Genomic DNA, 27,208 nt, shown 5'->3' with positions numbered 1-27,208 from the left:
ACTACAGGGCTGAAACACTGGACTAAAGTACAGCTAAACCTGACAGTCTACTGTAAAACTACAGGGCTGAAACACTGGACCAAAGTACAGCTAAACCTGTCAGTCTACTGTAAAACTACAGCACTGAAACACTGGACTAAAGTACAGCTAAACCTGTCAGTCTACTGTAAAACTACAGCACTGAAACACTGGACTAAAGTACAGCTAAACAAATGGCAAAATGTGTAAATCTGTCTCTACCCCATGGCAAAATGTGTACAATCTGTCTCCACAACATGGCAAAATGTGTACAATCTGTCTCCACAACATGGCAAAATGTGTCAAATCTGTCTCCACCCCATGGCAAAATGTGTAGAATCTGTCTCCACCCCATAGCAAAATGTGTAGAATCTGTCTCCACCCCATGGCAAAATGTGTAGAATCTGTCTCCACCCCATAGCAAAATGTGTAGAATCTGTCTCCACCCCATGGCAAAATGTGTAAAATCTATCTCCACCCCATGGCAAAATGTGTCTCCAAGGTATAGGTCTCTGTACCCTCCAATGTATAGGTCTCTGTACCCTCCAACGTATAGGTCTCTGTACCCTCCAATGTATAGGTCTCTATACCCTCCAACGTATAGGTCTAATAGGTCTCTGTACCCTCCAACGTATAGGTCTAATAGGTCTCTGTACCCTCCAATGTATAGGTCTCTGTACCCTCCAATGTATAGGTCTCTGTACCCTCCAACGTATAGGTCTCTGTACCCTCCAACGTATAGGTCTAATAGGTCTCTGTACCCTCCAACGTATAGGTCTCTGTACCCTCCAACGTATAGGTCTCTGTACCCTCCAATGTATAGGTATAGGTCTCTGTACCCTCCAACGTATAGGTCTCTGTACCCTCCAACGTATAGGTCTCTGTACCCTCCAACGTATAGGTCTAATAGGTCTCTGTACCCTCCAACGTATAGGTCTAATAGGTCTCTGTACCCTCCAACGTATAGGTCTCTGTACCCTCCAACGTATAGGTCTCTGTACCCTCCAACGTATAGGTCTCTGTACCCTCCAACGTATAGGTCTCTGTACCCTCCAACGTATAGGTCTCTGTACCCTCCAACGTATAGGTCTCTGTACCCTCCAACGTATAGGTCTCTGTACCCTCCAACGTATAGGTCTCTGTACCCTCCAACGTATAGGTCTCTGTACCCTCCAACGTATAGGTCTCTGTACCCTCCAACGTATAGGTCTAATAGGTCTCTGTACCCTCCAACGTATAGGTCTCTGTACCCTCCAACGTATAGGTCTCTGTACCCTCCAACGTATATGTCTCTATACCCTCCAACGTATAGGTCTAATAGGTCTCTGTACCCTCCAACGTATAGGTCTAATAGGTCTCTGTACCCTCCAACGTATAGGTCTCTGTACCCTCCAACGTATAGGTCTCTGTACCCTCCAACGTATAAGTCTCTGTACCCTCCAACGTATAGGTCTCTGTACCCTCCAACGTATAGGTCTCTGTACCCTCCAACGTATAGGTCTCTGTACCCTCCAACGTATAGGTCTCTGTACCCTCCAACGTATAGGTCTAATAGGTCTCTGTACCCTCCAATGTATAGGTCTAATAGGTCTCTGTACCCTCCAATGTATAGGTCTAATAGGTCTCTGTACCCTCCAACGTATAGGTCTAATAGGTCTCTGTACCCTCCAATGTATAGGTCTAATAGGTCTCTGTACCCTCCAACGTATAGGTCTAATAGGTCTCTGTACCCTCCAATGTATAGGTCTCTGTACCCTCCAACGTATAGGTCTCTGTACCCTCCAACGTATAGGTCTAATAGGTCTCTGTACCCTCCAACGTATAGGTCTCTGTACCCTCCAACGTATAGGTCTAATAGGTCTCTGTACCCTCCAACGTATAGGTCTCTATACCCTCCAACGTATAGGTCTCTATACCCTCCAATGTATAGGTCTCTGTACACTCCAACGTATAGGTCTCTGTACCCTCCAACGTATAGGTCTCTGTACCCTCCAACGTATAGGTCTCTGTACCCTCCAACGTATAGGTCTCTGTACCCTCCAACGTATAGGTCTAATAGGTCTCTGTACCCTCCAACGTATAGGTCTCTGTACCCTCCAACGTATAGGTCTCTGTACCCTCCAACGTATAGGTCTAATAGGTCTCTGTACCCTCCAACGTATAGGTCTCTATACCCTCCAATGTATAGGTCTCTGTACACTCCAACGTATAGGTCTCTGTACCCTCCAACGTATAGGTCTCTGTACCCTCCAACGTATAGGTCTCTGTACCCTCCAACGTATAGCTCTCTGTACCCTCCAACGTATAGGTCTCTGTACCCTCCACCGTATATGTCTAATAGGTCTCTGTACCCTCCAACGTATAGGTCTCTATACCCTCCAACGTATAGGTCTCTGTACCCTCCAACGTATAGGTCTCTGTACCCTCCACCGTATAGGTCTCTGTACCCTCCAACGTATAGGTCTCTGTACCCTCCAATGTATAGGTCTCTGTACCCTCCAACGTATAGGTCTCTGTACCCTCCAACGTATAGGTCTCTGTACCCTTCAATGTATAGGTCTCTGTACCCTCCAACGTATAGGTCTCTATACCCTCCAACGTATAGGTCTCTGTACCCTCCAACGTATAGGTCTCTGTACCCTCCAACGTATAGGTCTCTGTACCCTCCAACGTATAGGTCTCTGTACCCTCCAACGTATAGGTCTCTGTACCCTCCAACGTATATGTCTCTATACCCTCCAACGTATAGGTCTAATAGGTCTCTGTACCCTCCAACGTATATGTCTCTATACCCTCCAACGTATAGGTCTCTGTACCCTCCAACGTATAGGTCTAATAGGTCTCTGTACCCTCCAACGTATAGGTCTAATAGGTCTCTGTACCCTCCAATGTATAGGTCTCTGTACCCTCCAACGTATAGGTCTCTGTACCCTCCGACGTATAGGTCTCTGTACCCTCCAACGTATAGGTCTAATAGGTCTCTGTACCCTCCAACGTATAGGTCTAATAGGTCTCTGTACCCTCCGACGTATAGGTCTCTGTACCCTCCAACGTATAGGTCTAATAGGTCTCTGTACCCTCCAACGTATAGGTCTAATAGGTCTCTGTACCCTCCAACGTATAGGTCTAATAGGTCTCTGTACCCTCCAATGTATAGGTCTCTGTACCCTCCAACGTATAGGTCTCTGTACCCTCCGACGTATAGGTCTCTGTACCCTCCAACGTATAGGTCTAATAGGTCTCTGTACCCTCCAACGTATAGGTCTCTGTACCCTCCAACGTATAGGTCTCTGTACCCTCCAACGTATAGGTCTCTGTACCCTCCAACGTATAGGTCTCTGTACCCTCCAACGTATAGGTCTAATAGGTCTCTGTACCCTCCAACGTATAGGTCTCTGTACCCTCCAACGTATACGTCTAATAGGTCTCTGTACCCTCCAACGTATAGGTCTCTGTACCCTCCAATGTATAGGTCTCTGTACCCTCCAATGTATAGGTCTCTGTACCCTCCAACGTATAGGTCTCTGTACCCTCCAACGTATAGGTCTCTGTACCCTCCAACGTATAGGTCTCTGTACCCTCCAACGTATAGGTCTCTGTACCCTCCAAAGTATAGGTCTCTGTACCCTCCAACGTATAGGTCTCTGTACCCTCCAACGTATAGGTCTCTGTACCCTCCAACGTATAGGTCTCTGTACCCTCCAACGTATAGGTCTCTGTACCCTCCAACGTATAGGTCTCTGTACCCTCCAACGTATAGGTCTCTGTACCCTCCAACGTATAGGTCTCTGTACCCTCCAACGTATAGGTCTCTGTACCCTCCAATGTATAGGTATAGGTCTCTGTACCCTCCAACGTATAGGTCTCTGTACCCTCCAACGTATAGGTCTCTGTAAACTCCACCGTATATGTCTAATAGGTCTCTGTACCCTCCAACTTATAGGTCTCTGTACCCTCCAACGTATAGGTCTCTGTACCCTCCAACGTATAGGTCTCTGTACCCTCCACCGTATATGTCTAATAGGTCTCTGTACCCTCCAACGTATAGGTCTAATAGGTCTCTGTACCCTCCAACGTATAGGTCTCTGTACCCTCCAACGTATAGGTCTCTGTACCCTCCAACGTATAGGTCTCTGTACCCTCCACCGTATAGGTCTCTGTACCCTCCAATGTATAGGTCTCTGTACCCTCCAACGTATAGGTCTCTGTACCCTCCAACGTATAGGTCTCTGTACCCTCCAACGTATAGGTCTAATAGGTCTCTGTACCCTCCAACATATAGGTCTCTGTTCCCTCCAACGTATAGGTCTCTGTACCCTCCAACGTATAGGTCTCTGTACCCTCCAACGTATAGGTCTCTGTACCCTCCACCGTATAGGTCTCTGTACCCTTCAACGTATAGGTCTAATAGGTCTCTGTACCCTCCAACGTATAGGTCTCTGTACCCTCCACCATATATGTCTAATAGGTCTCTGTACCCTCCAACGTATAGGTCTCTGTACCCTCCAACGTATAGGTCTCTGTACCCTCCAACGTATAGGTCTCTGTACCCTCCAACGTATAGGTCTCTGTACCCTCCAACGTATAGGTCTAATAGGTCTCTGTACCCTCCAATGTATAGGTCTCTGTACCCTCCAACGTATAGGTCTCTGTACCCTCCAACGTATAGGTCTCTGTACCCTCCACCGTATATGTCTAATAGGTCTCTGTACCCTCCAACGTATAGGTCTAATAGGTCTCTGTACCCTCCAATGTATAGGTCTCTGTACCCTCCAACGTATAGGTCTCTGTACCCTCCAACGTATAGGTCTCTGTACCCTCCAACGTATAGGTCTAATAGGTCTCTGTTCCCTCCAACGTATAGGTCTCTGTACCCTCCAACGTATAGGTCTCTGTACCCTCCAACGTATAGGTCTCTGTACCCTCCAACGTATAGGTCTCTGTACCCTCCAACGTATAGGTCTCTGTACCCTCCAACGTATAGGTCTAATAGGTCTCTGTACCCTCCAACGTATAGGTCTAATAGGTCTCTGTACCCTCCAACGTATATGTCTCTATACCCTCCAACGTATAGGTCTCTGTACACTCCAACGTATAGGTCTAATAGGTCTCTGTACCCTCCAACGTATAGGTCTCTGTACCCTCCAACGTATAGGTCTAATAGGTCTCTGTACCCTCCAACGTATAGGTCTCTGTACCCTCCAATGTATAGGTCTCTGTACCCTCCAACGTATAGGTCTCTGTACCCTCCAACGTATAGGTCTCTGTACCCTCCAACGTATAGGTCTAATAGGTCTCTGTACCCTCCAACGTATAGGTCTCTGTACCCTCCAACGTATAGGTCTCTGTACCCTCCAACGTATAGGTCTAATAGGTCTCTGTACCCTCCAACGTATAGGTCTCTGTACACTCCAACGTATAGGTCTCTGTACCCTCCAACGTATAGGTCTAATAGGTCTCTGTACCCTCCAACGTACAGGTCTCTATACCCTCCAACGTATAGGTCTCTGTACCCTCCAACGTATAGGTCTAATAGGTCTCTGTACCCTCCAACGTATAGGTCTCTGTACACTCCAACGTATAGGTCTCTGTACCCTCCAACGTATAGGTCTCTGTACCCTCCAATGTATAGGTCTCTGTACCCTCCAACGTATAGGTCTCTGTACCCTCCAACGTATAGGTCTCTGTACCCTCCAACGTATAGGTCTAATAGGTCTCTGTACCCTCCAACGTATAGGTCTCTGTACCCTCCAACGTATAGGTCTCTGTACCCTCCAACGTATATGTCTCTATACCCTCCAACGTATAGGTCTAATAGGTCTCTGTACCCTCCAACGTATAGGTCTAATAGGTCTCTGTACCCTCCAATGTATAGGTCTAATAGGTCTCTGTACCCTCCAACGTATAGGTCTAATAGGTCTCTGTACCCTCCAACGTATAGGTCTCTGTACCCTCCAACGTATAGGTCTCTGTACCCTCCAACGTATAGGTCTCTGTACCCTCCAACGTATAGGTCTCTATACCCTCCAACGTATAGGTCTCTGTACCCTCCAACGTATAGGTCTAATAGGTCTCTGTACCCTCCAACGTATAGGTCTCTATACCCTCCAACGTATAGGTCTCTGTACCCTCCAACGTATAGGTCTCTGTACCCTCCAACGTATAGGTCTCTGTACCCTCCAACGTATAGGTCTAATAGGTCTCTGTACCCTCCAACGTATAGGTCTAATAGGTCTCTGTACCCTCCAACGTATAGGTCTCTTTACCCTCCAACGTATAGGTCTCTGTACCCTCCAACGTATAGGTCTCTGTACCCTCCAACGTATAGGTCTAATAGGTCTCTGTACCCTCCAACGTATAGGTCTCTGTACCCTCCACCGTATAGGTCTCTGTACCCTCCAACGTATAGGTCTCTGTACCCTCCAACGTATAGGTCTCTGTACCCTCCAATGTATAGGTATAGGTCTCTGTACCCTCCAACGTATAGGTCTCTGTACCCTCCAACGTATAGGTCTAATAGGTCTCTGTACCCTCCAACGTATAGGTCTCTGTACCCTCCAACGTATAGGTCTCTGTACCCTCCAACGTATAGGTCTCTGTACCCTCCAACGTATAGGTCTCTGTACCCTCCAACGTATAGGTCTCTGTACCCTCCAACGTATAGGTCTCTGTACCCTCCAACGTATAGGTCTCTGTACCCTCCAATGTATAGGTCTCTGTACCCTCCAACGTATAGGTCTCTGTACCCTCCAACGTATAGGTCTAATAGGTCTCTGTACCCTCCAACTTATAGATCTCTATACCCTCCAACGTATAGGTCTCTGTACCCTCCAACGTATAGGTCTAATAGGTCTCTGTACCCTCCAACGTATAGGTCTCTGTACCCTCCAACGTATAGGTCTCTGTACCCTCCAACGTATATGTCTCTATACCCTCCAACGTATAGGTCTAATAGGTCTCTGTACCCTCCAACGTATAGGTCTCTGTACCCTCCAACGTATAGGTCTCTGTACCCTCCAACATATAGGTCTCTGTACCCTCCAACGTATAGGTCTCTGTACCCTCCAACGTATAGGTCTAATAGGTCTCTGTACCCTCCAACGTATAGGTCTAATAGGTCTCTGTACCCTCCAACGTATAGGTCTCTGTACCCTCCAACGTATAGGTCTCTGTACCCTCCAACGTATAGGTCTCTGTACCCTCCAACGTATAGGTCTCTGTACCCTCCAACGTATAGGACTCTGTACCCTCCAACGTATAGGTCTCTGTACCCTCCAACGTATAGGTCTCTGTACCCTCCAACGTATAGGTCTAATAGGTCTCTGTACCCTCCAACGTATAGGTCTAATAGGTCTCTGTACCCTCCAACGTATAGGTCTCTGTACCCTCCAACGTATAGGTCTCTGTACCCTCCAACGTATAGGTCTCTGTACCCTCCAACGTATAGGTCTAATAGGTCTCTGTACCCTCCAACGTATAGGTCTCTGTACCCTCCACCGTATAGGTCTCTGTACCCTCCAACGTATAGGTCTCTGTACCCTCCAACGTATAGGTCTCTGTACCCTCCAATGTATAGGTATAGGTCTCTGTACCCTCCAACGTATAGGTCTCTGTACCCTCCAACGTATAGGTCTAATAGGTCTCTGTACCCTCCAACGTATAGGTCTCTGTACCCTCCAACGTATAGGTCTCTGTACCCTCCAACGTATAGGTCTCTGTACCCTCCAACGTATAGGTCTCTGTACCCTCCAACGTATAGGTCTCTGTACCCTCCAACGTATAGGTCTCTGTACCCTCCAACGTATAGGTCTCTGTACCCTCCAACGTATAGGTCTCTGTACCCTCCAATGTATAGGTCTCTGTACCCTCCAACGTATAGGTCTCTGTACCCTCCAATGTATAGGTATAGGTCTCTGTACCCTCCAACGTATATGTCTCTATACCCTCCAACGTATAGGTCTAATAGGTCTCTGTACCCTCCAACGTATAGGTCTAATAGGTCTCTGTACCCTCCAACGTATAGGTCTCTGTACCCTCCAACGTATAGGTCTCTGTACCCTCCAACGTATAGGTCTCTGTACCCTCCAACGTATAGGTCTCTGTACCCTCCAACGTATAGGTCTCTGTACCCTCCAACGTATAGGTCTCTGTACCCTCCAACGTATAGGTCTCTGTACCCTCCAACGTATAGGTCTAATAGGTCTCTGTACCCTCCAACGTATAGGTCTAATAGGTCTCTGTACCCTCCAACGTATAGGTCTAATAGGTCTCTGTACCCTCCAACGTATAGGTCTAATAGGTCTCTGTACCCTCCAACGTATAGGTCTAATAGGTCTCTGTACCCTCCAACGTATAGGTCTAATAGGTCTCTGTACCCTCCAACGTATAGGTCTCTGTACCCTCCAACGTATAGGTCTCTGTACCCTCCAACGTATAGGTCTAATAGGTCTCTGTACCCTCCAACGTATAGGTCTCTGTACCCTCCAACGTATAGGTCTAATAGGTCTCTGTACCCTCCAACGTATAGGTCTCTGTACCCTCCAACGTATAGGTCTCTGTACCCTCCAACTGTATAGGTCTCTGTACCCTCCAACGTATAGGTCTCTGTACCCTCCAACGTATAGGTCTCTGTACCCTCCAACGTATAGGTCTCTGTACCCTCCAACGTATAGGTCTCTGTACCCTCCAACGTATAGGTCTAATAGGTCTCTGTACCCTCCAACGTATAGGTCTCTGTACCCTCCAACGTATAGGTCTCTGTACCCTCCAACGTATAGGTCTAATAGGTCTCTGTACCCTCCAACGTATAGGTCTCTGTACCCTCCAACGTATAGGTCTCTGTACCCTCCAACGTATAGGTCTCTGTACCCTCCAACGTATAGGTCTCTGTACCCTCCAACGTATAGGTCTCTGTACCCTCCAACGTATAGGTCTCTGTACCCTCCAACGTATAGGTCTCTGTACCCTCCAACGTATATGTCTAATAGGTCTCTGTACCCTCCAACGTATAGGTCTCTGTACCCTCCAACGTATAGGTCTCTGTACCCTCCAACGTATAGGTCTCTGTACCCTCCAACGTATAGGTCTCTGTACCCTCCAACGTATAGGTCTCTGTACCCTCCAATGTATAGGTCTCTGTACCCTCCAACGTATAGGTCTCTGTACCCTCCAACGTATAGGTCTCTGTACCCTCCAACGTATAGGTCTCTGTACCCTCCAACGTATAGGTCTCTGTACCCTCCAACGTATAGGTCTCTGTACCCTCCAACGTATAGGTCTCTGTACCCTCCAACGTATAGGTCTCTGTACCCTCCAACGTATAGGTCTCTGTACCCTCCAACGTATAGGTCTCTGTACCCTCCAACGTATAGGTCTCTGTACCCTCCAACGTATAGGTCTAATAGGTCTCTGTACCCTCCAACGTATAGGTCTCTGTACCCTCCAACGTATAGGTCTCTGTACCCTCCAACGTATAGGTCTAATAGGTCTCTGTACCCTCCAACGTATAGGTCTAATAGGTCTCTGTACCCTCCAACGTATAGGTCTCTGTACCCTCCAACGTATAGGTCTCTGTACCCTTCAACGTATAGGTCTCTGTACCCTCCAACGTATAGGTCTAATAGGTCTCTGTACCCTCCAACGTATAGGTCTAATAGGTCTCTGTACCCTCCAACGTATAGGTCTCTGTACCCTCCAACGTATAGGTCTAATAGGTCTCTGTACCCTCCAACGTATAGGTCTAATAGGTCTCTGTACCCTCCAACGTATAGGTCTAATAGGTCTCTGTACCCTCCAACGTATAGGTCTCTGTACCCTCCAACGTATAGGTCTCTGTACCCTCCAACGTATAGGTCTCTGTACCCTCCAACGTATAGGTCTAATAGGTCTCTGTACCCTCCAACGTATAGGTCTCTGTACCCTCCAACGTATAGGTCTCTGTACCCTCCAACGTATAGGTCTCTGTACCCTCCAACGTATAGGTCTCTGTACCCTCCAACGTATAGGTCTAATAGGTCTCTGTACCCTCCAACGTATAGGTCTCTGTACCCTCCAACGTATAGTCTAATAGGTCTCTGTACCCTCCAACGTATAGGTCTCTGTACCCTCCAATGTATAGGTCTCTGTACCCTCCAACGTATAGGTCTCTGTACCCTCCAACGTATAGGTCTCTGTACCCTCCAACGTATAGGTCTCTGTACCCTCCAACGTATAGGTCTCTGTACCCTCCAACGTATAGGTCTCTGTACCCTCCAACGTATAGGTCTCTGTACCCTCCAACGTATAGGTCTCTGTACCCTCCAACGTATAGGTCTCTGTACCCTCCAACGTATAGGTCTCTGTACCCTCCAACGTATAGGTCTCTGTACCCTCCAACGTATAGGTCTCTGTACCCTCCAACGTATAGGTCTCTGTACCCTCCAACGTATAGGTCTCTGTACCCTCCAACGTATAGGTCTCTGTACCCTCCAATGTATAGGTATAGGTCTCTGTACCCTCCAACGTATAGGTCTCTGTACCCTCCAACGTATAGGTCTCTGTACCCTCCAACGTATAGGTCTAATAGGTCTCTGTACCCTCCAACGTATAGGTCTCTGTACCCTCCAACGTATAGGTCTCTGTACCCTCCAACGTATAGGTCTCTGTACCCTCCAACGTATAGTCTAATAGGTCTCTGTACCCTCCAACGTATAGGTCTAATAGGTCTCTGTACCCTCCAACGTATAGGTCTCTGTACCCTCCAACGTATAGGTCTCTGTACCCTCCAACGTATAGGTCTCTGTACCCTCCAACGTATAGGTCTCTGTACCCTCCAATGTATAGGTCTCTGTACCCTCCAACGTATAGGTCTCTGTACCCTCCAACGTATAGGTCTCTGTACCCTCCAACGTATAGGTCTAATAGGTCTCTGTACCCTCCAACGTATAGGTCTCTGTACCCTCCAACGTATAGGTCTCTGTACCCTCCAACGTATAGGTCTCTGTACCCTCCAACGTATAGGTCTCTGTACCCTCCAACGTATAGGTCTCTGTACCCTCCAACGTATAGGTCTAATAGGTCTCTGTACCCTCCAACGTATAGGTCTCTGTACCCTCCACCTATATGTCTAATAGGTCTCTGTACCCTCCAACGTATAGGTCTCTGTACCCTCCAACGTATAGGTCTCTGTACCCTCCAACGTATAGGTCTCTGTACCCTCCAACGTATAGGTCTCTGTACCCTCCAACGTATAGGTCTAATAGGTCTCTGTACCCTCCAACGTATAGGTCTCTGTACCCTCCAACGTATAGGTCTCTGTACCCTCCAACGTATAGGTCTCTGTACCCTCCAACGTATAGTCTAATAGGTCTCTGTACCCTCCAACGTATAGGTCTAATAGGTCTCTGTACCCTCCAACGTATAGGTCTCTGTACCCTCCAACGTATAGGTCTCTGTACCCTCCAACGTATAGGTCTCTGTACCCTCCAACGTATAGGTCTAATAGGTCTCTGTACCCTCCAACGTATAGGTCTCTGTACCCTCCAACGTATAGGTCTCTGTACCCTCCAACGTATAGGTCTCTGTACCCTCCAACGTATAGGTCTCTGTACCCTCCAACGTATAGGTCTCTGTACCCTCCAACGTATAGGTCTAATAGGTCTCTGTACCCTCCAACGTATAGGTCTAATAGGTCTCTGTACCCTCCAACGTATAGGTCTCTGTACCCTCCAACGTATAGGTCTCTGTACCCTCCAACGTATAGGTCTAATAGGTCTCTGTACCCTCCAACGTATAGGTCTCTGTACCCTCCAACGTATAGGTCTAATAGGTCTCTGTACCCTCCAACGTATAGGTCTCTGTACCCTCCAACGTATAGGTCTCTGTACCCTCCAACGTATAGGTCTCTGTACCCTCCAACGTATAGGTCTCTGTACCCTCCAACGTATAGGTCTAATAGGTCTCTGTACCCTCCAACGTATAGGTCTCTGTACCCTCCAACGTATAGGTCTCTGTACCCTCCAACGTATAGGTCTAATAGGTCTCTGTACCCTCCAACGTATAGGTCTCTGTACCCTCCAACGTATAGGTCTCTGTACCCTCCAACGTATAGGTCTAATAGGTCTCTGTACCCTCCAACGTATAGGTCTCTGTACCCTCCAACGTATAGGTCTCTGTACCCTCCAACGTATAGGTCTAATAGGTCTCTGTACCCTCCAACGTATAGGTCTCTGTACCCTCCAACGTATAGGTCTCTGTACCCTCCAACGTATAGGTCTCTGTACCCTCCAACGTATAGGTCTCTGTACCCTCCAACGTATAGGTCTCTGTACCCTCCAACGTATAGGTCTCTGTACCCTCCAACGTATAGGTCTAATAGGTCTCTGTACCCTCCAACGTATAGGTCTCTGTACCCTCCAACGTATAGGTCTCTGTACCCTCCAACGTATAGGTCTCTGTACCCTCCAACGTATAGGTCTAATAGGTCTCTGTACCCTCCAACGTATAGGTCTAATAGGTCTCTGTACCCTCCAATGTATAGGTCTAATAGGTCTCTGTACCCTCCAACGTATAGGTCTAATAGGTCTCTGTACCCTCCAACGTATAGGTCTCTGTACCCTCCAACGTATAGGTCTCTGTACCCTCCAACGTATAGGTCTCTGTACCCTCCAACGTATAGGTCTCTGTACCCTCCAACGTATAGGTCTCTGTACCCTCCAACGTATAGGTCTAATAGGTCTCTGTACCCTCCAACGTATAGGTCTCTATACCCTCCAACGTATAGGTCTCTGTACCCTCCAACGTATAGGTCTCTGTACCCTCCAACGTATAGGTCTCTGTACCCTCCAACGTATAGGTCTAATAGGTCTCTGTACCCTCCAACGTATAGGTCTAATAGGTCTCTGTACCCTCCAACGTATAGGTCTCTGTACCCTCCAACGTATAGGTCTCTGTACCCTCCAACGTATAGGTCTCTGTACCCTCCAACGTATAGGTCTAATAGGTCTCTGTACCCTCCAACGTATAGGTCTCTGTACCCTCCAACGTATAGGTCTCTGTACCCTCCAACGTATAGGTCTCTGTACCCTCCAACGTATAGGTCTCTGTACCCTCCAACGTATAGGTATAGGTCTCTGTACCCTCCAACGTATAGGTCTCTGTACCCTCCAACGTATAGGTCTAATAGGTCTCTGTACCCTCCAACGTATAGGTCTCTGTACCCTCCAACGTATAGGTCTCTGTACCCTCCAACGTATAGGTCTCTGTACCCTCCAACGTATAGGTCTCTGTACCCTCCAACGTATAGGTCTCTGTACCCTCCAACGTATAGGTCTCTGTACCCTCCAACGTATAGGTCTCTGTACCCTCCAACGTATAGGTCTCTGTACCCTCCAACGTATAGGTCTCTGTACCCTCCAACGTATAGGTCTAATAGGTCTCTGTACCCTCCAACGTATAGGTCTCTGTACCCTCCAACGTATAGGTCTCTGTACCCTCCAACGTATAGGTCTAATAGGTCTCTGTACCCTCCAACGTATAGGTCTCTGTACCCTCCAACGTATAGGTCTCTGTACCCTCCAACGTATAGGTCTCTGTACCCTCCAACGTATAGGTCTAATAGGTCTCTGTACCCTCCAACGTATAGGTCTCTGTACCCTCCAACGTATAGGTCTCTGTACCCTCCAACGTATAGGTCTCTGTACCCTCCAACGTATAGGTCTCTGTACCCTCCAACGTATAGGTCTAATAGGTCTCTGTACCCTCCAACGTATAGGTCTAATAGGTCTCTGTACCCTCCAACGTATAGGTCTCTGTACCCTCCAACGTATAGGTCTCTGTACCCTCCAACGTATAGGTCTCTGTACCCTCCAACGTATAGGTCTCTGTACCCTCCAACGTATAGGTCTCTGTACCCTCCAACGTATAGGTCTCTGTACCCTCCAACGTATAGGTCTCTGTACCCTCCAACGTATAGGTCTAATAGGTCTCTGTACCCTCCAACGTATAGGTCTAATAGGTCTCTGTACCCTCCAACGTATAGGTCTCTGTACCCTCCAACGTATAGGTCTCTGTACCCTCCAACGTATAGGTCTCTGTACCCTCCAACGTATAGGTCTAATAGGTCTCTGTACCCTCCAACGTATAGGTCTCTGTACCCTCCAACGTATAGGTCTCTGTACCCTCCAACGTATAGGTCTCTGTACCCTCCAACGTATAGGTCTCTGTACCCTCCAACTGTATAGGTCTCTGTACCCTCCAACGTATAGGTCTCTGTACCCTCCAACGTATAGGTCTAATAGGTCTCTGTACCCTCCAACGTATAGGTCTCTGTACCCTCCAACGTATAGGTCTCTGTACCCTCCAACGTATAGGTCTCTGTACCCTCCAACGTATAGGTCTCTGTACCCTCCAACGTATAGGTCTCTGTACCCTCCAACGTATAGGTCTCTGTACCCTCCAACGTATAGGTCTCTGTACCCTCCAACGTATAGGTCTCTGTACCCTCCAATGTATAGGTCTCTGTACCCTCCAACGTATAGGTCTCTGTACCCTCCAACGTATAGGTCTAATAGGTCTCTGTACCCTCCAACGTATAGGTCTCTGTACCCTCCAACGTATAGGTCTCTGTACCCTCCAACGTATAGGTCTAATAGGTCTCTGTACCCTCCAACGTATAGGTCTCTGTACCCTCCAACGTATAGGTCTCTGTACCCTCCAACGTATAGGTCTCTGTACCCTCCAACGTATAGGTCTAATAGGTCTCTGTACCCTCCAACGTATAGGTCTCTGTACCCTCCAACGTATAGGTCTCTGTACCCTCCAACGTATAGGTCTCTGTACCCTCCAACGTATAGGTCTCTGTACCCTCCAACGTATAGGTCTAATAGGTCTCTGTACCCTCCAACGTATAGGTCTAATAGGTCTCTGTACCCTCCAACGTATAGGTCTCTGTACCCTCCAACGTATAGGTCTCTGTACCCTCCAACGTATAGGTCTCTGTACCCTCCAACGTATAGGTCTCTGTACCCTCCAACGTATAGGTCTCTGTACCCTCCAACGTATAGGTCTAATAGGTCTCTGTACCCTCCAACGTATAGGTCTCTGTACCCTCCAACGTATAGGTCTCTGTACCCTCCAACGTATAGGTCTCTGTACCCTCCAACGTATAGGTCTCTGTACCCTCCAACGTATAGGTCTCTGTACCCTCCAACGTATAGGTCTAATAGGTCTCTGTACCCTCCAACGTATAGGTCTCTGTACCCTCCAACGTATAGGTCTCTGTACCCTCCAACGTATAGGTCTCTGTACCCTCCAACGTATAGGTCTAATAGGTCTCTGTACCCTCCAACGTATAGGTCTAATAGGTCTCTGTACCCTCCAACGTATAGGTCTCTGTACCCTCCAACGTATAGGTCTCTGTACCCTCCAACGTATAGGTCTCTGTACCCTCCAACGTATAGGTCTAATAGGTCTCTGTACCCTCCAACGTATAGGTCTCTGTACCCTCCAACGTATAGGTCTCTGTACCCTCCAACGTATAGGTCTCTGTACCCTCCAACGTATAGGTCTAATAGGTCTCTGTACCCTCCAACATATAGGTCTCTGTACCCTCCAACGTATAGGTCTCTGTACCCTCCAACGTATAGGTCTCTGTACCCTCCAACGTATAGGTCTAATAGGTCTCTGTACCCTCCAACGTATAGGTCTAATAGGTCTCTGTACCCTCCAACGTATAGGTCTCTGTACCCTCCAACGTATAGGTCTCTGTACCCTCCAACGTATAGGTCTCTGTACCCTCCAACGTATAGGTCTAATAGGTCTCTGTACCCTCCAACGTATAGGTCTCTGTACCCTCCAACGTATAGGTCTCTGTACCCTCCAACGTATAGGTCTCTGTACCCTCCAACGTATAGGTCTCTGTACCCTCCAACGTATAGGTCTCTGTACCCTCCAACGTATAGGTCTCTGTACCCTCCAACGTATAGGTCTCTGTACCCTCCAACGTATAGGTCTCTGTACCCTCCAACGTATAGGTCTCTGTACCCTCCAACGTATAGGTCTCTGTACCCTCCAACGTATAGGTCTCTGTACCCTCCAACGTATAGGTCTAATAGGTCTCTGTACCCTCCAACGTATAGGTCTAATAGGTCTCTGTGCCCTCCAACGTATAGGTCTCTGTACCCTCCAACGTATAGGTCTAATAGGTCTCTGTACCCTCCAACGTATAGGTCTAATAGGTCTCTGTACCCTCCAACGTATAGGTCTCTGTACCCTCCAACGTATAGGTCTCTGTACCCTCCAACGTATAGGTCTAATAGGTCTCTGTACCCTCCAACGTATAGGTCTCTGTACCCTCCAACGTATAGGTCTCTGTACCCTCCAACGTATAGGTCTAATAGGTCTCTGTACCCTCCAACGTATAGGTCTCTGTACCCTCCAACGTATAGGTCTAATAGGTCTCTGTACCCTCCAACGTATAGGTCTCTGTACCCTCCAACGTATAGGTCTCTGTACCCTCCAACGTATAGGTCTCTGTACCCTCCAACTGTATAGGTCTCTGTACCCTCCAACGTATAGGTCTCTGTACCCTCCAACGTATAGGTCTCTGTACCCTCCAACGTATAGGTCTCTGTACCCTCCAACGTATAGGTCTCTGTACCCTCCAACGTATAGGTCTCTGTACCCTCCAACGTATAGGTCTCTGTACCCTCCAACGTATAGGTCTCTGTACCCTCCAACGTATAGGTCTAATAGGTCTCTGTACCCTCCAACGTATAGGTCTCTGTACCCTCCAACGTATAGGTCTCTGTACCCTCCAACGTATAGGTCTCTGTACCCTCCAACGTATAGGTCTCTGTACCCTCCAACGTATAGGTCTCTGTACCCTCCAACGTATAGGTCTAATAGGTCTCTGTACCCTCCAACGTATAGGTCTCTGTACCCTCCAACGTATAGGTCTCTGTACCCTCCAACGTATAGGTCTAATAGGTCTCTGTACCCTCCAACGTATAGGTCTCTGTACCCTCCAACGTATAGGTCTCTGTACCCTCCAACGTATAGGTCTCTGTACCCTCCAACGTATAGGTCTAATAGGTCTCTGTACCCTCCAACGTATAGGTCTCTGTACCCTCCAACGTATAGGTCTCTGTACCCTCCAACGTATAGGTCTCTGTACCCTCCAACGTATAGGTCTCTGTACCCTCCAACGTATAGGTCTAATAGGTCTCTGTACCCTCCAACGTATAGGTCTAATAGGTCTCTGTACCCTCCAACGTATAGGTCTCTGTACCCTCCAACGTATAGGTCTCTGTACCCTCCAACGTATAGGTCTCTGTACCCTCCAACGTATAGGTCTCTGTACCCTCCAACGTATAGGTCTCTGTACCCTCCAACGTATAGGTCTAATAGGTCTCTGTACCCTCCAACGTATAGGTCTCTGTACCCTCCAACGTATAGGTCTCTGTACCCTCCAACGTATAGGTCTCTGTACCCTCCAACGTATAGGTCTCTGTACCCTCCAACGTATAGGTCTCTGTACCCTCCAACGTATAGGTCTAATAGGTCTCTGTACCCTCCAACGTATAGGTCTCTGTACCCTCCAACGTATAGGTCTCTGTACCCTCCAACGTATAGGTCTCTGTACCCTCCAACGTAAGGTCTAATAGGTCTCTGTACCCTCCAACGTATAGGTCTAATAGGTCTCTGTACCCTCCAACGTATAGGTCTCTGTACCCTCCAACGTATAGGTCTCTGTACCCTCCAACGTATAGGTCTCTGTACCCTCCAACGTATAGGTCTAATAGGTCTCTGTACCCTCCAACGTATAGGTCTCTGTACCCTCCAACGTATAGGTCTCTGTACCCTCCAACGTATAGGTCTCTGTACCCTCCAACGTATAGGTCTAATAGGTCTCTGTACCCTCCAACGTATAGGTCTCTGTACCCTCCAACGTATAGGTCTCTGTACCCTCCAACGTATAGGTCTCTGTACCCTCCAACGTATAGGTCTAATAGGTCTCTGTACCCTCCAACGTATAGGTCTAATAGGTCTCTGTACCCTCCAACGTATAGGTCTCTGTACCCTCCAACGTATAGGTCTCTGTACCCTCCAACGTATAGGTCTCTGTACCCTCCAACGTATAGGTCTAATAGGTCTCTGTACCCTCCAACGTATAGGTCTCTGTACCCTCCAACGTATAGGTCTCTGTACCCTCCAACGTATAGGTCTCTGTACCCTCCAACGTATAGGTCTCTGTACCCTCCAACGTATAGGTCTCTGTACCCTCCAACGTATAGGTCTCTGTACCCTCCAACGTATAGGTCTCTGTACCCTCCAACGTATAGGTCTCTGTACCCTCCAACGTATAGGTCTCTGTACCCTCCAACGTATAGTCTAGGTCTCTGTACCCTCCAACGTATAGGTCTCTGTACCCTCCAACGTATAGGTCTCTGTACCCTCCAACGTATAGGTCTCTGTACCCTCCAACGTATAGGTCTAATAGGTCTCTGTACCCTCCAACATATAGGTCTCTGTACCCTCCAACGTATAGGTCTCTGTACCCTTCAACGTATAGGTCTCTGTACCCTCCAACGTATAGGTCTAATAGGTCTCTGTACCCTCCAACGTATAGGTCTAATAGGTCTCTGTACCCTCCAACGTATAGGTCTCTGTACCCTCCAACGTATAGGTCTAATAGGTCTCTGTACCCTCCAACGTATAGGTCTAATAGGTCTCTGTACCCTCCAACGTATAGGTCTCTGTACCCTCCAACGTATAGGTCTCTGTACCCTCCAACGTATAGGTCTCTGTACCCTCCAACGTATAGGTCTAATAGGTCTCTGTACCCTCCAACGTATAGGTCTCTGTACCCTCCAACGTATAGGTCTCTGTACCCTCCAACGTATAGGTCTAATAGGTCTCTGTACCCTCCAACGTATAGGTCTCTGTACCCTCCAACGTATAGGTCTCTGTACCCTCCAACGTATAGGTCTCTGTACCCTCCAACGTATAGGTCTCTGTACCCTCCAACGTATAGGTCTCTGTACCCTCCAACGTATAGGTCTCTGTACCCTCCAATAGTATAGGTCTCTGTACCCTCCAACGTATAGGTCTCTGTACCCTCCAACGTATAGGTCTCTGTACCCTCCAACGTATAGGTCTAATAGGTCTCTGTACCCTCCAACGTATAGGTCTCTGTACCCTCCAACGTATAGGTCTCTGTACCCTCCAACGTATAGGTCTCTGTACCCTCCAACGTATAGGTCTCTGTACCCTCCAACGTATAGGTCTAATAGGTCTCTGTACCCTCCAACGTATAGGTCTCTGTACCCTCCAACGTATAGGTCTCTGTACCCTCCAACGTATAGGTCTCTGTACCCTCCAACGTATAGGTCTAATAGGTCTCTGTACCCTCCAACGTATAGGTCTAATAGGTCTCTGTACCCTCCAACGTATAGGTCTCTGTACCCTCCAACGTATAGGTCTCTGTACCCTCCAACGTATAGGTCTCTGTACCCTCCAACGTATAGGTCTAATAGGTCTCTGTACCCTCCAACGTATAGGTCTCTGTACCCTCCAACGTATAGGTCTCTGTACCCTCCAACGTATAGGTCTCTGTACCCTCCAACGTATAGGTCTCTGTACCCTCCAACGTATAGGTCTCTGTACCCTCCAACGTATAGGTCTCTGTACCCTCCAACGTATAGGTCTCTGTACCCTCCAACGTATAGGTCTCTGTACCCTCCAACGTATAGGTCTCTGTACCCTCCAACGTATAGGTCTCTGTACCCTCCAACGTATAGGTCTCTGTACCCTCCAACGTATAGGTCTCTGTACCCTCCAACGTATAGGTCTCTGTACCCTCCAACGTATAGGTCTCTGTACCCTCCAACGTATAGGTCTAATAGGTCTCTGTACCCTCCAACGTATAGGTCTAATAGGTCTCTGTACCCTCCAACGTATAGGTCTCTGTACCCTCCAACGTATAGGTCTAATAGGTCTCTGTACCCTCCAACGTATAGGTCTAATAGGTCTCTGTACCCTCCAACGTATAGGTCTCTGTACCCTCCAACGTATAGGTCTCTGTACCCTCCAACGTATAGGTCTAATAGGTCTCTGTACCCTCCAACGTATAGGTCTCTGTACCCTCCAACGTATAGGTCTCTGTACCCTCCAACGTATAGGTCTAATAGGTCTCTGTACCCTCCAACGTATAGGTCTCTGTACCCTCCAACGTATAGGTCTCTGTACCCTCCAACGTATAGGTCTAATAGGTCTCTGTACCCTCCAACGTATAGGTCTAATAGGTCTCTGTACCCTCCAACGTATAGGTCTCTGTACCCTCCAACGTATAGGTCTCTGTACCCTCCAACGTATAGGTCTCTGTACCCTCCAACGTATAGGTCTCTGTACCCTCCAACGTATAGGTCTCTGTACCCTCCAACGTATAGGTCTCTGTACCCTCCAACGTATAGGTCTCTGTACCCTCCAACGTATAGGTCTCTGTACCCTCCAACGTATAGGTCTCTGTACCCTCCAACGTATAGGTCTCTGTACCCTCCAACGTATAGGTCTCTGTACCCTCCAACGTATAGGTCTAATAGGTCTCTGTACCCTCCAACGTATAGGTCTCTGTACCCTCCAACGTATAGGTCTCTGTACCCTCCAACGTATAGGTCTCTGTACCCTCCAACGTATAGGTCTCTGTACCCTCCAACTGTATAGGTCTCTGTACCCTCCAACGTATAGGTCTCTGTACCCTCCAACGTATAGGTCTCTGTACCCTCCAACGTATAGGTCTCTGTACCCTCCAACGTATAGGTCTCTGTACCCTCCAACGTATAGGTCTCTGTACCCTCCAACGTATAGGTCTAATAGGTCTCTGTACCCTCCAACGTATAGGTCTCTGTACCCTCCAACGTATAGGTCTCTGTACCCTCCAACGTATAGGTCTCTGTACCCTCCAACGTATAGGTCTAATAGGTCTCTGTACCCTCCAACGTATAGGTCTCTGTACCCTCCAACGTATAGGTCTCTGTACCCTCCAACGTATAGGTCTCTGTACCCTCCAACGTATAGGTCTAATAGGTCTCTGTACCCTCCAACGTATAGGTCTAATAGGTCTCTGTACCCTCCAACGTATAGGTCTCTGTACCCTCCAACGTATAGGTCTCTGTACCCTCCAACGTATAGGTCTCTGTACCCTCCAACGTATAGGTCTAATAGGTCTCTGTACCCTCCAACATATAGGTCTCTGTACCCTCCAACGTATAGGTCTCTGTACCCTCCAACGTATAGGTCTCTGTACCCTCCAACGTATAGGTCTCTGTACCCTCCAACGTATAGGTCTCTGTACCCTCCAACGTATAGGTCTCTGTACCCTCCAACGTATAGGTCTCTGTACCCTCCAACGTATAGGTCTCTGTACCCTCCAACGTATAGGTCTAATAGGTCTCTGTACCCTCCAACGTATAGGTCTCTGTACCCTCCAACGTATAGGTCTCTGTACCCTCCAACGTATAGGTCTAATAGGTCTCTGTACCCTCCAACGTATAGGTCTCTGTACCCTCCAACGTATAGGTCTCTGTACCCTCCAACGTATAGGTCTCTGTACCCTCCAACGTATAGGTCTCTGTACCCTCCAACGTATAGGTCTCTGTACCCTCCAACGTATAGGTCTAATAGGTCTCTGTACCCTCCAACGTATAGGTCTAATAGGTCTCTGTGCCCTCCAACGTATAGGTCTCTGTACCCTCCAACGTATAGGTCTAATAGGTCTCTGTACCCTCCAACGTATAGGTCTAATAGGTCTCTGTACCCTCCAACGTATAGGTCTCTGTACCCTCCAACATATAGGTCTCTGTACCCTCCAACGTATAGGTCTCTGTACCCTCCAACGTATAGGTCTAATAGGTCTCTGTACCCTCCAACGTATAGGTCTCTGTACCCTCCAACGTATAGGTCTCTGTACCCTCCAACGTATAGGTCTAATAGGTCTCTGTACCCTCCAACGTTGGAGCTAGACATCACATCTTCCAGAGAGACCATCTGACAGAGACTAAGGAGATGGGTCAGAGCTAGACATCACATCTTCCAGAGAGACCATCTGACAGAGACTAAGGAGATGGGTTAAGAGCTAGACATCACATCTTCCAGAGAGACCATCTGACAGAGACTAAGGAGATGGGTCAGATCTAGACATCACATCTTCCAGAGAGACCATCTGACAGAGACTAAGGAGATGGGTTAAGAGCTAGACATCACATCTTCCAGAGAGACCATCTGACAGAGACTAAGGAGATGGGTCAGAGCTAGACATCACATCTTCCAGAGAGACCATCTGACAGAGACTAAGGAGATGGGTCAGAGCTAGACATCACATCTTCCAGAGAGGCCATCTGACAGAGACTAAGGAGAAGGGTCAGAGCTAGACATCACATCTTCCAGAGAGACCATCTGACAGAGATTAAGGAGATGGGTTAAGAGCTAGACATCACATCTTCCAGAGAGACCATCTGACAGAGACTAAGGAGATGGGTCAGAGCTAGACATCACATCTTCCAGAGAGACCATCTGACAGAGACTAAGGAGATGGGTTAAGAGCTAGACATCACATCTTCCAGAGAGACCATCTGACAGAGACTAAGGAGATGGGTCAGAGCTAGACATCACATCTTCCAGAGAGACCATCTGACAGAGACTAAGGAGATGGGTTAAGAGCTAGACATCACATCTTCCAGAGAGACCATCTGACAGAGACTAAGGAGATGGGTCAGAGCTAGACATCACATCTTCCAGAGAGACCATCTGACAGAGACTAAGGAGATGGGTCAGAGCTAGACATCACATCTTCCAGAGAGACCATCTGACAGAGACTAAGGAGAAGGGTCAGAGCTAGACATCACATCTTCCAGAGAGACCATCTGACAGAGATTAAGGAGATGGGTTAAGAGCTAGACATCACATCTTCCAGAGAGACCATCTGACAGAGACTAAGGAGATGGGTCAGAGCTAGACATCACATCTTCCAGAGAGACCATCTGACAGAGACTAAGGAGATGGGTTAAGAGCTAGACATCACATCTTCCAGAGAGACCATCTGACAGAGACTAAGGAGATGGGTCAGAGCTAGACATCACATCTTCCAGAGAGACCATCTGACAGAGACTAAGGAGATGGGTCAGAGCTAGACATCACATCTTCCAGAGAGACCATCTGACAGAGACTAAGGAGATGGGTTAAGAGCTAGACATCACATCTTCCAGAGAGACCATCTGACAGAGACTAAGGAGATGGGTCAGAGCTAGACATCACATCTTCCAGAGAGACCATCTGACAGAGACTAAGGAGATGGGTCAGAGCTAGACATCACATCTTCCAGAGAGACCATCTGACAGAGACTAAGGAGATGGGTCAGAGCTAGACATCACATCTTCCAGAGAGACCATCTGACAGAGACTAAGGAGATGGGTCAGAGCTAGACATCACATCTTCCAGAGAGACCATCTGACAGAGACTACGGAGATGGGTCAGAGCTAGACATCACATCTTCCAGAGAGACCATCTGACAGAGACTAAGGAGATGGGTCAGAGCTAGACATCACATCTTCCAGAGAGACCATCTGACAGAGACTAAGGAGATGGGTCAGAGCTAGACATCACATCTTCCAGAGAGACCATCTGACAGAGACTAAGGAGATGGGTTAAGAGCTAGACATCACATCTTCCAGAGAGACCATCTGACAGAGACTAAGGAGATGGGTCAGAGCTAAGACATCACATCTTCCAGAGAGACCATCTGACAGAGACTAAGGAGATGGGTCAGAGCTAGACATCACATCTTCCAGAGAGACCATCTGACAGAGACTAAGGAGATGGGTCAGAGCTAGACATCACATCTTCCAGAGAGACCATCTGACAGAGACTAAGGAGATGGGTCAGAGCTAGACATCACATCTTCCAGAGAGACCATCTGACAGAGACTAAGGAGATGGGTCAGAGCTAGACATCACATCTTCCAGAGAGACCATCTGACAGAGACTAAGGAGATGGGTCAGAGCTAGACATCACATCTTCCAGAGAGACCATCTGACAGAGACTAAGGAGATGGGTCAGAGCTAGACATCACATCTTCCAGAGAGACCATCTGACAGAGACTAAGGAGATGGGTTAAGAGCTAGACATCACATCTTCCAGAGAGACCATCTGACAGAGACTAAGGAGATGGGTCAGAGCTAGACATCACATCTTCCAGAGAGACCATCTGACAGAGACTAAGGAGATGGGTTAAGAGCTAGACATCACATCTTCCAGAGAGACCATCTGACAGAGACTAAGGAGATGGGTCAGAGCTAGACATCACATCTTCCAGAGAGACCATCTGACAGAGACTAAGGAGATGGGTCAGAGCTAGACATCACATCTTCCAGAGAGACCATCTGACAGAGACTAAGGAGATGGGTTAAGAGCTAGACATCACATCTTCCAGAGAGACCATCTGACAGAGACTAAGGAGATGGGTCAGAGCTAGACATCACATCTTCCAGAGAGACCATCTGACAGAGACTAAGGAGATGGGTTAAGAGCTAGACATCACATCTTCCAGAGAGACCATCTGACAGAGACTAAGGAGATGGGTCAGAGCTAGACATCACATCTTCCAGAGAGACCATCTGACAGAGACTAAGGAGATGGGTTAAGAGCTAGACATCACATCTTCCAGAGAGACCATCTGACAGAGACTAAGGAGATGGGTCAGAGCTAGACATCACATCTTCCAGAGAGACCATCTGACAGAGACTAAGGAGATGGGTTAAGAGCTAGACATCACATCTTCCAGAGAGACCATCTGACAGAGACTAAGGAGATGGGTTAAGAGCTAGACATCACATCTTCCAGAGAGACCATCTGACAGAGACTAAGGAGATGGGTTAAGAGCTAGACATCACATCTTCCAGAGAGACCATCTGACAGAGACTAAGGAGATGGGTCAGAGCTAGACATCACATCTTCCAGAGAGACCATCTGACAGAGACTAAGGAGATGGGTCAGAGCTAGACATCACATCTTCCAGAGAGACCATCTGACAGAGACTAAGGAGATGGGTTAAGAGCTAGACATCACATCTTCCAGAGAGACCATCTGACAGAGACTAAGGAGATGGGTCAGAGCTAGACATCACATCTTCCAGAGAGACCATCTGACAGAGACTAAGGAGATGGGTTAAGAGCTAGACATCACATCTTCCAGAGAGACCATCTGACAGAGACTAAGGAGATGGGTCAGAGCTAGACATCACATCTTCCAGAGAGACCATCTGACAGAGACTAAGGAGATGGGTCAGAGCTAGACATCACATCTTCCAGAGAGACCATCTGACAGAGACTAAGGAGATGGGTTAAGAGCTAGACATCACATCTTCCAGAGAGACCATCTGACAGAGACTAAGGAGATGGGTCAGAGCTAGACATCACATCTTCCAGAGAGACCATCTGACAGAGACTAAGGGAGATGGGTCAGAGCTAGACATCACATCTTCCAGAGAGACCATCTGACAGAGACTAAGGAGATGGGTTAAGAGCTAGACATCACATCTTCCAGAGAGACCATCTGACAGAGACTAAGGAGATGGGTCAGAGCTAGACATCACATCTTCCAGAGAGACCATCTGACAGAGACTAAGGAGATGGGTTAAGAGCTAGACATCACATCTTCCAGAGAGGACCATCTGACAGAGACTAAGGAGATGGGTTAAGAGCTAGACATCACATCTTCCAGAGAGACCATCTGACAGAGACTAAGGAGATGGGGTCAGAGCTAGACATCACATCTTCCAGAGAGACCATCTGACAGAGACTAAGGAGATGGGTCAGAGCTAGACATCACATCTTCCAGAGAGACCATCTGACAGAGACTAAGGAGATGGGTTAAGAGCTAGACATCACATCTTCCAGAGAGACCATCTGACCGAGACTAAGGAGATGGGTTAAGAGCTAGACATCACATCTTCCAGAGAGACCATCTGACAGAGACTAAGGAGATGGGTTAAGAGCTAGACATCACATCTTCCAGAGAGACCATCTGACAGAGACTAAGGAGATGGGTCAGAGCTAGACATCACATCTTCCAGAGAGACCATCTGACAGAGACTAAGGAGATGGGTTAAGAGCTAGACATCACATCTTCCAGAGAGACCATCTGACAGAGACTAAGGAGATGGGTTAAGAGCTAGACATCACATCTTCCAGAGAGACCATCTGACAGAGACTAAGGAGATGGGTTAAGAGCTAGACATCACATCTTCCAGAGAGACCATCTGACAGAGACTAAGGAGATGGGTTCAGAGCTAGACATCACATCTTCCAGAGAGACCATCTGACAGAGACTAAGGAGATGGGTCAGAGCTAGACATCACATCTTCCAGAGAGACCATCTGACAGAGACTAAGGAGATGGGTCAGAGCTAGACATCACATCTTCCAGAGAGACCATCTGACAGAGACTAAGGAGATGGGTCAGAGCTAGACATCACATCTTCCAGAGAGACCATCTGACAGAGACTAAGGAGATGGGTTAAGAGCTAGACATCACATCTTCCAGAGAGACCATCTGACAGAGACTAAGGAGATGGGTTAAGAGCTAGACATCACATCTTCCAGAGAGACCATCTGACAGAGACTAAGGAGATGGGTCAGAGCTAGACATCACATCTTCCAGAGAGACCATCTGACAGAGACTAAGGAGATGGGTTAAGAGCTAGACATCACATCTTCCAGAGAGACCATCTGACAGAGACTAAGGAGATGGGTTAAGAGCTAGACATCACATCTTCGTTATCTATTTAATGTTATGCTTGTTCCTACTTTTAATTCTCTACAGCTGATCAAATACAGTTTGTTTTGTGAGGGACAACTTTCAGGCTTTCTGGGATGTTTATGATTCAGCAGAAACACGCATCACAGTGATAGGAATCAAAGGAATGGTAGACACAGTTCCTCTATTGTAACAATCTCCAAGCGTAGATGATTAAATGAAAGTGGTGATTATAGATAATGACAACCAGCGGGATGAAGGCTACAGGTTAAAGCAGGAGGTAACACAGAGACGCACAGACAGGAGACTGATAGAAGGTAGTTAAACACAGATCCCGGGCGTTTCAAGCCACAGTGACTTTGATATGGTTGGCGCGGAGTAGACTTGTAAACTCTGTGTCGGAG

At 47.8% G+C, this 27,208-nt stretch overlaps 1 protein-coding gene across 1 annotated transcript in view; it reads right to left on the bottom strand.

Moving 5' to 3' along the window:
• The window catches only part of LOC129829431 (leucine-rich repeat-containing G-protein coupled receptor 6), a 132,779-nt gene that overhangs the window by 85,642 nt on the left and 19,929 nt on the right, over nt 1–27,208 (bottom strand). The window lies entirely within an intron of this gene.

Source organism: Salvelinus fontinalis, chromosome 31 (assembly GCF_029448725.1).
Source record: "Salvelinus fontinalis isolate EN_2023a chromosome 31, ASM2944872v1, whole genome shotgun sequence".
NCBI lineage: Eukaryota > Metazoa > Chordata > Actinopteri > Salmoniformes > Salmonidae > Salvelinus > Salvelinus fontinalis.
This window is presented reverse-complemented; position numbering and strand designations above follow the sequence as displayed.